This window comes from Ictidomys tridecemlineatus, chromosome 11, assembly GCF_052094955.1.
Source record: "Ictidomys tridecemlineatus isolate mIctTri1 chromosome 11, mIctTri1.hap1, whole genome shotgun sequence".
NCBI classification, from domain to species: domain Eukaryota; kingdom Metazoa; phylum Chordata; class Mammalia; order Rodentia; family Sciuridae; genus Ictidomys; species Ictidomys tridecemlineatus.
In genome coordinates this window covers 53260435-53275412 of record NC_135487.1, presented here as the reverse complement: position 1 = coordinate 53275412, position 14978 = coordinate 53260435, and the positions used below count along the sequence as shown (strand labels likewise).

Here is a 14978-nt window from a genome sequence, read left to right as displayed (position 1 = left end):
TCAAGGTCACGCCCCCAATGTCCTAACTTCCACTAGCCTCACCTACTAATGGTCACCATGGTCTGGGGACCAAGTCTTCAACACATGGCATTTTGGGAACACTTAGCCAAAGCATTGCCAATGGTTAAGTTGATTGTTCTTTTCCTGGGGAGGCCAAGCTTTCTCCCATGCCTGGAAGCTGAGGTGATGAGCATTCAGCATTTGCTAAGCATCAAGTTTCTCTGGGATGAGGTCTCAACTTTACTACCTTGTCTCACCTTGGTTAGCCTAGTCACAAGCTGTACTCCACCCGCAAAAGCAGCTAAGTAACCTCTCCACTGAGAGATGATGGAGGATGCTGACATTATTGGGCTCAAAGTCTTAGAATTTGAGGAAACAGGCTGCAAAGGAAAGAAAGTGAAGCCTGAAGGTGTGAGATTCTTGAAGAGGGTTTTTGGATGGGTTTGTGGGTCTACGGGTAAATGTTCAGGAAGTTGTGATCAGGCAGTGAGAGGTCTCCAAGTAATGACAATGTTAAGGACCAGGTGTGACCATGGAGTGGAATGGAAGTGAAGTTATTGGCATGAAGGAAGACCAGGCAGTGGGGGGGCTTGTTTGAGGGGGGATGATTCTGTTCACTCAACTGACCCCAGCGGATCAGCTTGAAGTCTGCTAAGACAACCAAACCAAGAGGAACAACAAGTTCAGCTCCTTTATCAAAAAATAGTCAGGTTATGTGAAAGTTGCTGGAAAGAAATACAAAAGGGTCCGATGGCTGATTAAAACAGGGCGGCCAGAGAGCCATGTTAAGAGAAATGCATGAACCAGAGCCTCAACAAAAATACAGTGAATGAATCTCCAATTAAGTGAATGGAACTGAATGATGTCTAGCCAAACATCCCCGAAGTGAGCAGTGCCTTTTGGGAAGGCACTAACAAATTAAATTGGACATTTTCTGTTCAGACATCTGCTGAACATGAACAACATTTCAATTAGTGTCGCACAAAAAGATCATTCCTGTCAAAATAAGTGATTTTTCTATAGCTTTCAGGGATGTGATGCTGAAGAAGAAAAGAACAAACTTGGGACATGAGTGCTGGATATGTTTTTAAAGACATTGTGGTTTTGTATTCACTGGTGCCAGAGAAAGAAATGTAATTTAATGAAATACATAATGTCATCAGCCAGGATAACATATCGACCTGGAGACGAGGGTAAATGGTAGGCAGACTGAATTCCACAGATGATGGCTAGACAATGGGCTGCGCTGTATCATCCTGAGACATCTGCCTGATTGGCTCCAAATCCTTGAAGAATCCATGTCTGTCTCTTCTTGTTTCCAGGTTACCAGGGGAGGAAGAAGTACCTACTTTGTGGGTTCATGAGTCACTCAGCTGAGGCCCCAGCCCATGAAGACCTCTACCAGGTTACTACTCTGGTTAGTTCTAATCCTCACTCACCACGGAGACTGCGCACAAGCTTTCACAATATCCTGTTTCCAGGTAGGACTGTATTGGATCTATATAACTGAAACCAAAATGGCAGCTGGCTAAAAAATGCTAAAAATTTATTTCTCAACCAGGTCAAAGAAAATCAGAAATTATCATTTCAAGTATACTAAAGAAATACCACAAAGTTATTAACACCTAAGTATGTATCTTTTTGCTCTGTCATCCTCAGCAGATATCTTGTGTCCTCAAGATCACTTCATGATCCAAAATGGCAGCTGGGTGCACCAGTCATCATGTCCACATTCTTAGGCAGCAGGAAGATAAAAGGAAACAAGAGCAAAGGGGTAATCATCAAAGCTGAGTTACCCTCCCCTTAGAAAGACTTCTAGGAAGTCCCCAACAACACTTGTGTTGATATCTTACTGACCACCCACGGGATTGCCATCCATTTTAACACAGTTATTTACAGGAAGAGGTTAAAATGTTAAAACCCGTGGTTCCCATGTGGTTTCTCTCATCTCTTTTCATATCAACCTGTGGGAATCATATACTCACTCAGCTCTCTCCTATATGCTAAGCTTAACCTGGGCCTTGGGAATGACATAAGTAATTTCAAACCAAAAAGGAGAGTTTTAGGAAACCCAGTTATAGCAACAGATCCAAGCCACATTCACTAGGCAAGATTTGATAGTAATGGAACAGATATATTGGTCTGCATATGTTGGCATCTTTATTCATTCTTCTGTCGATTCTTAAGTCAAAGGAAGAGGAATGTGGTCTAATGACCCCTTAAAATTCAACAGGCTTCCACCACTGCATCTGTGCCAATTGCTTCCAAGACTCTCTGGGCCAGATTTTTCTGTCTTTCTCACCTGTTCCAAATTCCTTCAATATTATTTTTGTTTGTTTGGTGGTTTTTAAATCTCAAGCTTTATTTAAGCATGATTTTCAAGTACAAAGCATATGACTCAAGATATTGAGGCTCAGAATTATTAAATATCAGAAAATGACATACTCAATGAAGATACATACTTAGGTGTTAATAACTTTGTGGTATTTAGTATACTTGAAATGATAATTTCTAATTACAAAATGGAGGAATCTCAGGGATAGGAAGATCTATCGAGTCGTTTTTTTTCCACATTCTTGGTCTTGGAAAATGGGGCCAGTACATGCCAAATTTCTGGAAAAGGAGAGTGTGAATGTTAGAAGAGAGACAGGAATGGAGTCTCTCCTGAAGAAGACAGTTTCTTGTCCTGTTATACCTTCTCGCCACCCCAGGTCTGCTCCCAGCCCTTCACACAGTGCTACGCTGCGTTTTCAACTCCTTGTAAACAATATCTGATATTCTTTACATTTCTTACACTTTCCACTATTTTCCAGGTTGTTCCTGAGCATGTAACAGTTAATGAAGTACAAATTTTTAAGTACAAAATAACATACACACAGTCCCTTCATGGACTCCTTATGGTGATTGATGGATTAAGTCCGTCCTCTGCTTCCTCACCTCCCTTCCTCCTCCGACCTATCCATACTGCAGAAGTTGGAAAGCTTAGAAACCTGCATTTCTAGATTCCTTCACAGCTCAAGTGCAGATGCAAATTATGTCTCACCAAATAGATGCACAAGTGCAAGATGTAAATGGTAGAAATGGAGCTCGGGACTATCGCCATCCCCCTTTGTTTTCTCCTAATCAATGTTAGAGGTTTTCTACAGCAAGATTGCTGTGTATCCTCCACCTTACTAGGCTATAGAGCCATTTGTAATAGAGACAGTGGGGATGTGAGCCTCTTGACATGACTTCCTGGAGTCAAGATTCAGATAATTTGGGGAGGCTGGGGTTGTGGGTCAGCAATGGAGCGCTTGCCTTGCATGTGCGAGGCACTGGGTTCAAGCCTCAGCACCAAAAATAAATAAACAAAATAAAGATGTTGTGTCCATCTACAACTTATATATATATATATATATATATATATATATATATATATATATATATATATAAAGAAAAGATTTATATGGTTCAGTGCAGGGTCCTTGACTGTAGGGTGTTGAGTTCTGTTCTGTGAGAAACACGCTCACTTTTCCAAGCCCAAAGAATGGACTAAGAGACATTAGGAACAGCAAAAAGAGGGGCTTTACTTTAATATTGGTCTTGCAAGATCAGGTAGCTGGTGGTCACAGACCCACAGTCTGGATACAACCAGTGTTTTATCCCCTAGAGCCCAAGATCCTTCCCCAGTTCTTCATGGCTGAATACTATGGGGTGCACAATCTTCCTGAACATCACCTAGATTTCACTGTCTCCTACAGGGTTGTTTAAAGAAATATACCTTTAGTTGTCCCCCTCCCTTTGTTCTCTGGTGGCAGGAAAGTCCCCTGGGATTGAGTGCCTTTTGGCACATACACAGTTTATTATCTCTGTTGGTCAGGTGGGGGGACCTTTCCTTCTCACATTCTGTTCATCAAGGGACTGTGAATTTTTACACTCTGGTGCTAACTGCTTGGAACTTTTCATTCTGTTCTCCCCTCCAGCTGCCTTTCTTACATCCGAGATCATTTTACTTTTAAAGCTAAATACTGGCTGTATATGGTGGTGCAGGCCTGAAATCCCAGCAGCTTGGAAGGCTGAAACAGGAGAATTGCAAGTTCAAAGTCAGCCTCAGTAACAGCAAGGCGCTAAACTACTCAGTGAGACCCTATCTCTAAATAAAATATAAAATAAATAAAGATGTGAGCTACATCTGGGGATGTGGCTCAGTTATTGAGTGCCCCTGACTTTAATCCCTGTACAAAAAAAAAAAAAAGCAAAATACTGTATTCTGAAAATGGACCACCAGGATTGTCTATTTCTCACATGTTCCTACTTAATATTTCCAGGAGTGGCCTGAGAAGTGGTAACTTCCACAGGGATGAGGAGTTGTTATTCTGGGAGTGAGGCTTTTTCTCCCCCACCCTTCCATTATTTTTACTAATATCTCATTTTCTGCATGAGAATAGTTTTTACATAAGATACATACAGTGTCTCTCTTTCCTGCATGGACCACTAACTGATACACTACTCCATTGCCAGCACCCACAAGGTTAGGGTGCGAAATTGCTGATATTATAGCCAAGCACCCAGCAATGCCCAAATCCTGCTCAGCTTATCTTCTGTTCTGAAGGAGCTGTCCACAAAAGGAGGAATAAGTAAAATTTAAACTACCAAGTATTCCTAGTGTGAACAAATTTAACCACTTGACCGCAGTGCTCTGGTAAAGACCACAGTGGAGCCTAGGGCCCCTCATGTCCATCTTAACACTCTAAGGGACTGAGCATAAGCAGGAAGAAAGTTGAGAGAGTAAGCCAACAGAGTCATCTAGAACCTGCCATTGCATCCTGCTGCGAGGAAGGGAAGAGGAAGGTGAGAGACCCATGCATGTGAAGACACAGTAAACCTGCCCACTAGTCAGTAGAGCACAGCCAGCTGTGCTGGACTCTAACCACTCCAACTGACTCCTCTCCCCATGGAGGGAACTAAGGAAACAGTTGAGAGAAATGGGTGACCATGGGAAGAGGTCACAGGATACAAAAGAAGGGGCTGGCTGAGCAGAGAAGAGGGACAGAACTATTGAATACCCCTCAGTGAATGTCATAGTCCCTCTTCTGACACAGTGTGAGAGCTGGGATACATAGTTACATTCCTGTCTATCTCTCTGGGGTCACATGAAGATCTGAGACCTTCCAGTCTGCACAGATGTGTAGTAGGTAGGAGAGTGTATGTGAAAGAAAAGGATGGAATGGTGATGGGCAGCTGGCCTGTGTGGGCCAGTGGTGATACAGGCAGGAGGTGTTGATCATTATCCCCAAATGTATGTGAAATTTTTTCAATTTTTTTTAGATTGTAGATGTATGCAATATCTTTATTTATTTTTATGTGGTGCTGAGGATCGAACCCAGTGCCTCACACATGCAAGGCAAGTGCTCTACCACTGAGCCACAACCCCAGCCCCATGTGTGTGGATTTTTAAGATTAGTCGACCTAAGGAAAAGACTAATACAGACACTGACAGAATACACTCATTTTCTGAGAGGAAGAGACTGAGAGCAGAAATCCTGACTGCTTGACCTAACCTCTCTGGAAGTTCAAAGAACTTTAAAGTTCTGTGACTCCACTCTGTGCTCTGGAAGCAAATTGAAATTTCTGTAGCCTCTAGGATTTCTTAACTCAAAAAAATCAACAAACACCAGCCTCCTGCAGCCACCTCTGCCTCTCTGCCTTCCCCCTTCACCATGGTCTCTCTCCTCCTCCCATATATCCCCACCAGGACTTCTTCCTCCATGAGGCTCCATGGAGCCACCCGACCTTGGACTTTCAGCCTCAGCACTAGGTCAGGAAAGTGCTGGCATCATGACCAGTGATGTGACTTCAGTGCCAACATACAAACCGCACAATATTCAAGCCATCAGAAACATGGAGAAACGAAGTGAGCTGTGCTATCAAATTTGAATGACAGGAGCAGAGATGCTTTTGTTACTAGTAGAACTGGCCTCTGTTTTCATCCAAGGTATACTCTTACTTTTACTTTGCAAAGGAATGGGTCTTGTAAACCACATTTTTGCTGAAAACAATTTAAAGAAATTCCATGGCTCAAATCTTGGAAATGAACACACGAGGTGCACCATTGCAGGAAATTGCAAATTCGAGAATTGCCAGCCCTTTGTTGTTGAAACTTACCAGCTCCTGGCCCATAAAAGCGAATTGGTAAGCACTGTACCATTAAGGATGAAGCCCCTGCGTCACCGCGTTGATCTGTCAACACATTCTGATGGTGACAGAACTTATATGATGGTGTAGACACTCTTCAGGAACAAGATGACAGCCCAGACTGGGTAGCGAGATAAAAATTTAATGAAGGAAGCACCCAAGCATGCCGCCTGCTTGTAATAATGCACAGAGATGTTATTTTCGCAATGTGAGATCATTATGGAAGTTGTCCTCTGTGCATTGCTCATCTTATTCCAGTTTCTGATATAAATGACAAAGAGGGAAGAACAAAAACATCAGAAACAGAAGGACAGGTGGTGTCCCCAGAGTCTTGCAGCTTTTAATCAATGATTATAAGATATTACTATGCAGTCTCGCCTGGAGAAATTGTGGAAATATCCAGACATGATGTCTGAACTCTTGATTTCAAGGCCTGAAGGAAACCCAGTGCCTTTCTGTATCTTTGAGTACGTCTATTTTGCAAACCAAATGATTTATACAGTAAACAGTTGACCATGAAAGCATCTGTGGATTCAGATTTGGTTGACACTGTTCCAGAATCTTCTACACCATGGACTTCCACAGGTGGAGATACTGCATTAAAACTGTTGCAGGAAGGGGCTGGGGATGTGGCTCAAGCGGTAGCGCGCTCGCCTGGCATGCGTGAGGCCCGGGTTCAATCCTCAGCACCACATACAAACGAAGATGTTGTGTCCGCCAAGAACTAAGAAAAAATAAATAAATATTAAAATTCTCTCTCTCTCTCTCTGTCCCCCTCTCTCTCTCACTCTCTCTTTAAAAAAAAAAACTGATGTAGGAAGAAACTTAAAGTCAAACATGAGGTTAAGACAACTTAGTGTTGCAAAAAAAAAAAATGGGGGATATTGTCAGATAACTCTAAAGACGAAATAATAGCTCCTGTGGAGGATTCAATTGTGAGAGGTTTTTATCCTCTACCTATTGCACTGTTGTGACTTGTCAGCCATTATTTGATTTTTGTAGGGAAAAAAAAAAAAAAGCTTTGTTATAGAAATCAGCATATTATTTTTTTAAATCTGGAGAGAAGATATTATGGTGACTGAAATATGGTCAGGTGTCAAATATAAATGTATAAAAGCCTTCTTGCTGTTCTGTCCGACATCTTACGTTCATTTTGTATTTGCTGGCAATACTGAAGGTTTCTTCTGTTGGTGTGAACTCTGATTTCTACAACGGTATCATGGGTTTTTAAAATCAGTGTCTCGTTACAACTGTCTCAGTGTTGGTGAACTAATTTTTGCCAGGACCATTATTGATTGAGCAAATAAATTCAACAGCCATTGGGGAAACGCCAAAAATTAAAATTAAAATTAAAATTAAAAAATAAGACTGCTCAAGGCAGAAGAGATACACTTTAGAGAAGCTTCACCGCCAGTTGGATAGCCAAGCTTCATGGGAATGAAGGTAACCACAAGACAAGATTTTAGTACCAATAAACAAGAATCCAATCATCTTTCAGGGTGCCAAGGAGCAAAGCAATGCTGTGTATCTGTCAGTAGTAGAAGTATTGGTTTCCTCTGTACAACAAGAAATAAACTTTAAAAAATGGAAAGTGAAAAAGCACAATATTATAACTTGAGAAATGGACCTAGTCTGGGATGTTTTAAAAAGAACAGTCACTGTGCAGCTGTCTCACTGGAAAACACCCTGTAGAATTGGAGCATAAGCTTGGAGGGACAGATGTATTCCTAAGGCATGAAGTCAGTCAAGAAGTTAAGTGATTACACCTGATCTGTTGATTCGAACTTTCCTGCTACAATGTAAAATTTTAAATGCTAATAGTTACCTTTGTAAGTTTTGAGTTTTTTTTTTTTTTTTCTGAAAAGGGCACCAAAGTACTATAATTGAAACTTGCTAATTGTATACAATACGATATGTGGCATTCTCTTTTGTGTTTGTTTCTTCCTGCAGTACTGGGGATTGAAGCCAGGAGCGCTCTACCACTGAGCTACATCCCCAGTTCTTTTTATTTTGAGACAAGCTCATGCATCACTAAGTTGCTAGGACTGACCTTGAACTTGATCCTTCTGCTTCCTTCCAAGTAGTTAGGTACTCAAGAAACACCACGCCTAGCAGGATTCGTTTTGTTGTTGTTATATAAACTGGCTAGTTTTTTGGGGTTTTTTTTCACATGATCAGAGAAGCTGGGTGGCAAATGGCATCTTTCAAGTGGATTCTTTAAAGGGTTTGCCAGAGATTGGACAAGATGGGTGTGATGTAAACAGGACAGGTGAGTTAAATGTAACATCCCAAGCAAAGTTCAATCTCATGCTCCCTCTGCAGTTCTAACTGTATGATCTTGGCTTCCCTGTCTAACCTTAGACAACTCTTTAAAAAAAAAAAAAAAAGTATCTGTTTGTGTCTCAGTTTCCCTACCTGCGTAATGGGACACTTATACTATTAAATAATTAATAGGGATGTTAATGTCGTAGTTTTGGTGTTTAGAGCCATAATTTCATCTCTGAACTTTTAAGAAAATACATGATTATCAGCTTTGGAAAATTTTTTTGAAATTAGAGAGCAACTGAGATTTCATCATGATCAAGGGGGACATACAGTTCGGCAGATCTTTGGCATCTCTCTTTGAGATGATGCAAGAATGGTTATAAAAATCAGTGGAAAAAGGTTTTCCTATATTTTTCACAGAAAATGTGGCCCATAATATTTAGTGCCCTAACAGTATAAAGCTCAGCAAGTAAACTAGTACTTTAGAAATAAAAAACAAAATTTCAAATTCCAACAGTCTTTATCCTTAACTTAATTAATTTTCAAATGAAATGCTTAATTGCCTGCAAGCATGCATATGTGTATTGCACTTACACATACATAGGGTTGAAATTAGTGGAAAAGTAGAAACATTCCAGGGGACAATCTTATTTTAGGATCAAGGAAACAACCACTTTTTTGAAATAAGAATGCTCATATCCGAATACTAACTCATAATCACACTTTTCTACTTCATTTTATTAGAATCTAATGAGTTCATATGTTGAAGCTTTTTCATAGAACTGTGAGATTTAAAAGATTAAAATGACCTGCCTACCCACCCCTGATTATGTAAGATTTTTACAACATTAGTGTTTGTTTCGGTATTAGGTTACCACAATTTAATGTACGCAGTGTCCAGAGCAACTTAGAAGTATGCTGTTTAATAATGACTGAAACTGTTCATCTTCATTGGGTGTACAGTGCTGTATGTTGTATTGTGGCAAGTCAAGATAAAGCTGGTAGTTCCAGAAGAACTTCCACAGGACGGGGGAGTGTAGCCCAGTGGAACAGCACTCACCTAGCATGTATAAGGCCCTGGGTGCCACCCCCAGCACCAAAACCAAAACAAAGCACAATCCTGTGCTACAGTGGCTCAGATACCTGCCCCCCCCACACACACACACCCTTACACTTGTAATACCAGCAGTTTAGGAGGCTGAGGTAGGAAAATCACAAGAACAAAGCCAGACTCAGCAACTTATCAAGGCCCTAGGTAACTTTGTGAGACCCTGTCTCAAAATAAAAAGGGCTATGGATGTAGCTCAGAGGTTAAGCACCCCTGAGTTCAATCTACAGTGATGTGGGCAATGACAGTGACCTCCCGGCAGTGACATGGGCAATTCAGTCTTGCAAAGCTCTGGGACTTTTCAGTGAGTGTAGCCTTTTGTCTTAAATGTATCCTCAGGGCAGCACGAAAGGTGTAAGGCCTTTGGGTCCATTTTGAAATGTCCTTCGTTAAATTTAATTCTTAAAAACAAGAGACTCAGGAAAGGTACTAAACCAATGACTCTGATTTGCCTTTTGTGTTTTCCATAGTTTTTTATTTTATTTTGTTGAGATATTTTAAATAATAATACTGTGACAGTTTGGTATTCTGTAACTTTCTTAATATTTCTCCATCACAGCCTTTCATTTCGAAGGGTTCTGAAATCTGAATTAAATTACCTTTCTTTTAACCGATTTAGTTTCAAAAGTTGCTTAACGGCTTTAAATTTTCATAAGTAGGATATTACAAACCACAGAGAAGATGAAAAAATGTGTTTCTACAAGATCTTGTTGTGAACGAAACTGGGCCTACATTTGGTGGCTACTTTATGATCCCTTGGTGACAAACATATGTTATAAATAGGGGGGAGGTTTTGTTTGTTTTTTAGAAAAAAAATGACACTTCTGCCTATTCTCCTTATTTTTGTAAGCACTAAAGAAAAAAAGACATCTTTCTAAAGCAAAGCTGCGCTTCAGAATTGTTTAAAAATCTCAAAATGATCTGTTATGAAAATAGGCAGAAGAAAATAGGAAAAGTTCATTGTGCAGAAAATAAAATCCCATTTTGTTTGTATTGTTGAAAGTATTGTTTATATTGTTGGATGATCTGATCTTGGATTCTTCAAATGTACTGCCAAGTCCTTCCTTCACAAGCCCTCTGGCAACACACCACAGTGCCTGGCTTTCTTCAGTCTTTCTTCTCCATTTTTCCAGATTGGATAATTTTTATCTATCTTCAAGTTACCTGACTCTTTATTCTGTAATACTAAATCTGCTTTTAATCCCACTTAGTGAATTTTGTGTTTCGGTTATTGTACTTTTAAACTCTAGATTTCTCTTTGTTTTTTTTTTTTAATCATTTCTATTTACTGATTGAGATCCCCTATTTTCCAAATCATTTTATCATATTTTCTTTAATCTTTTATATGTCTTTTTTTTTTTACTTGTTTGAACATATTTATAATAGCTGCTTTGAAGTCTTCTTTGCTGAATTCAACATCGGAATCTACTTAGAGATGGTTTATATTGATGGTGCTTTCCCTGAATAACTGTAATATTTTCTGTTATCTACATGTCTCATAATTACTTTTTGAATTGAATATTTATCAAAAATTATCAAAATATATTGCAGTACTGGGTGCAGTGACATTTACTTGTAATCCCAGCAGCTTGGGAGGCTGAGGTAGAAGAATCACAAGGACAAAGCCAGCCTCAGCAACTTTTCAAGGCCCTAGGTAACTTAGTGAGACCCTGTCTCAAAAATAAAAAATAAAAAGGGCTGTGGATATAGCTCAGAGGTTAAGCACTCCTGGGTTCAATCTACAGCACCAAAAAACATAAAATAAAAACAAACAAAATAAACCCACTAAAATATATTATATATCACAGTAACTCTGCATTCTGGTTTATTTCTCTGAAATATTGTTTTACTCTGCTTTGAACTTGCCTGTACTTAATCTGTAGAATTTCTCTCCTATGCAGTATATAGCCACTGTTGTCTCTGTGTAGTAATTTTTAATTCTTATTTCTATTTTTTTTTACTTTATTTTTTTAAAGGGGGTGCCCCCTATCTATATCTTTTGACTGATCACTGGCTGATCTTGGAAGTCAGCCTGTGATTGGCCAGAAGATGCTCAAACCTTCAACCAGCAAGACTTCCACCAATTCTGATGGACCTGAGTGTGGACTGACTATTGTGCATACAAAGTTCAGGTACATTTCAAGGGTGCTCTGGATTTTTCTTTCCACTAGGTGCCACTGGGACTTCCTGCACATACAGTCCTCTCAGTCATATGGTGATGAGTGGGGAGCCAATCTAATACCCAAGGTCTCCCTGTTGGATTTCGGGCCCTAACCCCAGATGACGAAGGCTGAGAGCTCTTCCTATGTATTCCTGAGTTTTCTAATTTTAGTGACAGTGCCCTCCACTCCAGATCAAGTCAAACCCCCCTGGAAGCCAAACTACTTGTTTCCACGAGCAACCCCACCCTGGTAACACTATTGTGCCAACAGATCTGGGCCAGGGGTACGAACTAGCCCTAAACAAGAATGCCACAGACTCCCATTGTCCTTGCTCATAGTTCAGCAGTATTTCAAATGTTTCTCAATTTGTTGTTTGTTCCAGAACTCTGAAATGGTTGTTTTGAACAATTTTTTTCCAATTGTTTTGGGGAGATATTTGTCTACTTCTTCCCTCTGCATTATTGGAAGTCCTACCTCCAATTCACTTTAATGAGGTTTGGGTTTCTCATGAGTAAAATTAGGGTCTCTTTCTTTTTAGTTCTATGCTATTTCCATTGATCCAAGGCTTCCAAAGGTTTATGAGGAACTAGAGGCATATTAAAAGATGACAAAGATATATCACTTAAGGCTTGGATATGAGCAACCTCGCTTGACTATGACTAGCTGGAGCATTTTGGAAGAATTGGGAACAGCTCAGAGACAAGAAAGCCACTAGTACAAATTTTAAAAGATGGTCGGGCCTCCAATATAAATTTTTAAAGATGCTTTTGTCTCAAACAAAAGATTATTCAATCAGTATATTATTGTAAAACTAAACACCAAAAAATAGAGACCAGGAAGGTGGGTACCTCATCAATAAAAGAAGGGGAGGAGAAAGGATCGAATGGGAACAGGAAGGACAAGAGAATGCTAGCTTCAATTCCATAAATTAAACTTAAATGTGTGGCCCAAGTATATGTGTTCCACTCAGAATAAAGTAAACTAAAGCCTTCTGCTTGGAAACACATCCTTTATTTTCCAGGCTCTGTCAAAGGAATTTGGTAAGGTCCCCAGAAGACAACACTATTCTGCATACTGGATACTGGAGCACACAATTTGGAAAAACCCAGAGCTGCATAGAGACAAGACCAGGTTATCATGAGCAGGCCCCCACAATTAAAGGTCTCCAAAGTGAAGGTACATCCTAGATGCTGGTGCAGGTGCAGTGAGTATCTCAGCTTGGCTTCCCAAGAAGCAGGCTCTGAAACCAAGTCTCAAGTGCAAGCAGTTCATTGGGGAGAGCAAAGAATATTGTGGATGAGGAATTATCCTGGCCAAGGAGTGAGGGGATTTGGGTATTTATATTAGTCAGTCAGTGATTAAGGTCTATTCCCAGAGGGAACGTTCATTCTAAGACCGTATGACATGGGCTCCAGATGCATGGGGTAGCCTCCTACTAAAGATACAGACAGGCAAGGGCTAACCTTTGGAAATCATGCTGACCTGGAAAGAAACGGGAAAGGGATTCTCAGAGATTGGAGAGGAGCATTGACAGCCTCATAGTGAGGCGACCCCAAAGTTAACAATAACATTTAACTTAATGGGGAAGGGCTGGAGCTACTGGTCCCAGGAGACAGGCACACAAGGTGGGAGTGGAAGCATCATGGTGGGCTTGTTTAGCTGACCTAGCCACTCCCAGCAGACACAGCCCCTTCCATTGTCCTCCCCCTCAGTCTTCCACCAGTGTCTCCCACTATCCAAAACCAACTGTGAACCACTTGACAACAGAGTCTGGAAAACCAGACACCCTCCAGACACAGGGATCGGAGTAGATCAGTGGAATTTTGAGATTGGCACAGCCAACAGCCTACCGTGACATAGAGGGCTCTGTTCTCCCCAATCTCAAAGCATCAGGATTCCTGGGACACTTTGTTTAAAATACAGATTTCTGGGCCCTATTCACCCAGTGAATCTGTATCTTACAGATTAAGTTGGGGGTCTCAGGAGGATAAATTTTTAAGAAGGCCCTGAGGAGATTCTTACAAAGAATAAAATTTGGGTACCACTACAGAAGTGATTCCAGGTAAGTGTGTTATATATTTTATAAATGAAATGAATTATGTAACAAGATACAAATTCTATTTCTTGCCAATCCAAAAAAAAAAAAGTTGTAATAAAAAATGATCCTTTTCAGTTAATCTAATTTATCTGTATAACAACAAAACTTTGATTTCTATTTTACTGAAAAAATAATCAAGTTCAAAGGATCCTGGAAAATATATCCATAAAAGACTGAGGTGGTAGGGAGCAAGGTACCAGGGAGCAAGGTTCAGATTGTGGATGTCTCTGCTGGTACACTTATTGTGCCAGGTAGCTATGTATTTACCTGCCATGGTGTCTCTCCTGCTGGACTCTAAAGTCCTTGAGGATGAGGATTGTGTCCTATTAAGTTCTGCACGCCCAGCCCGAGACAGCGCCAGTTACACAGCAGGTGTCTGGTGAGCAAGCTTACAATTAAATTCTGAATCTGAAGCTGCCCATAAGCTAGTAATTCCTCTGAAGGTGGCTCTCACAGGTACAAGTCAGCTCAGAGTATGGACCAATGTTTTTTTTTTTTTTAAATTTCTAACACCCTCTTTTATGTTTTCCACTAAATTGGCCTTTACAACTTTTTGTCTTAGTTTTGAGCATTCGTGTGGTTAAGTTGTTCGATGACACGTTACACATGACCTATGGTGTAGTTCAGAATACTCAAGAAATTTTATCATAGAAACTGCATGAGGGGCTGGGGATGTGGCTCAAGCGGTAGCGCGCTTGCCTGGCATGAGTGCGGCCCGGGTTCGATCCTCAGCACCACATACCAACAAAGATGTTGTGTCTGCCGAGAACTAAAAAATAAATATTAAAGATTCTCTCTCTATCTCTGTCTCCCTCCTCTCTCACTCTCTCTTTAAAAAAAAAAAAAAAGAAACTGCATGACTTGATTTTATTAGGAAAAAGACCCCTTTTCCTAAGACAGTCATATATTTTGATCAAAAAATATATTTCAAGACACGAATTGAACAAAATAAGCATTTCAGAGTACAAATCCAAAACCAGAGAAAGATTGAATGTGTTCTAAAGTAAGATGAACAAAAACAGTTGATCAGTTATATTGTTTCAAGGGAGTGGATGAGAGGATGGAAATGTATCTTAAAAATTCCATTACCATGAGAACTCATCTGGGGACATTTATTTACAGGGAAATGAAGTAGAAGCAGAAGGCCGCATGTCAAATAGGAAGCCTGCCA

At 40.3% G+C, this 14978-nt stretch overlaps 1 pseudogene; it reads left to right on the top strand.

Moving 5' to 3' along the window:
- The first annotated feature begins 5757 nt into the window (after window positions 1-5757).
- LOC120890984 (amidophosphoribosyltransferase-like) lies at window positions 5758-14190 on the top strand (annotated as a pseudogene).
- Window positions 14191-14978: the final 788 nt, after the last annotated feature.